Genomic DNA, 1169 nt, shown 5'->3' on the forward strand with positions numbered 1-1169 from the left:
AGTTATCTAGAGATATATATATTTAGGAGTTATCTAAATATATTTCCTAATGTGTTTAGATTTTAGTCAAAGTGTTCTTTATATAAAGAGGTGCAGACTTGTTGCACAATTTAAGAGGGATTAAGAGTTTGAGAACTTTAGTTTTGAGTTAGTTTTTCTAACGCAATAAAGAGAGATATTCTTTACTTGAGTTTCTTAATCTTGTTTTTGTTTTTGAATTCTAGAGTGTGTTTGTTTATTTTGATTAAAAGGGTATAAACTCCAATGCAAGGAGATTGCATATGCTGATATGCATATGGCTTCTTAACTGTTAAGTTTCCTTCACTCTGTTTTTGTCGCTTTGTGCAATCTTTTTTGATTACTTCGTAATTTGGTATCGTTTGCTCACATCAAAACTTCTCTCTTGTATACATATATTAAAATTGAGACGAATAAATTAAATGTGAATGGTTTCCAACTTGATTATTGGTAACGAGTGATGTATATATTAGTCTTATATATCTCTTACACTTTAAAAGACTCTTATACATTATACTACTTCTCTCCTACAAAAACAAAAGTTACACTGGATTCGTTTCTTCTATCAACAACATTCTATTATTTAAGTTTTAAATTCAATAGATACACATCAATATACCACTAACAATTTCAAACCAGTTTTATGGTTCTTCTCCTCCGTATAACATGTTGGGCTATCTTCAACAAATATCTGGGCTAGGCCCATTGTTTTTTTTTAAAAAAAAAAAAAAAAAAAAAGTCGCTGTAGTTTTTGATCCAAGGCTCAACTACTCAAAAGCTTGTATCATTGGAAAGGATGGATACTTCAAATCTGTGAATGTTGGAGTTTCTATGCCTCGATACTTCACTTCTTATGTTCCAAGCTTAGTGTCACTGAGATACAACAAGCCGAGCAAAAGGAAACAAAGAGATAATTAGATAGTTTCTTGTTGCATCTATCTCCTTTTGTGATCAGTCATATACTTTTATCTCCTTTTGAACACGAGTACAAAAAGAATTCTGCTTTTGCCTGTTTTCTGATTTCTTCTGCCTCATTACTTGTTTCTGTGATCATTCAATAAGCTGGTGAAAGGTTGTGATCATTCAAATAGATAAACCAAGAGACAACCATAAATTAATAAGCTAGCCACTTCCACAATAAACAACAGGAA

The sequence above is a fragment of the Camelina sativa genome, chromosome 1, assembly GCF_000633955.1.
Source record: "Camelina sativa cultivar DH55 chromosome 1, Cs, whole genome shotgun sequence".
In the NCBI taxonomy this organism is placed as follows: Eukaryota; Viridiplantae; Streptophyta; class Magnoliopsida; order Brassicales; family Brassicaceae; genus Camelina; species Camelina sativa.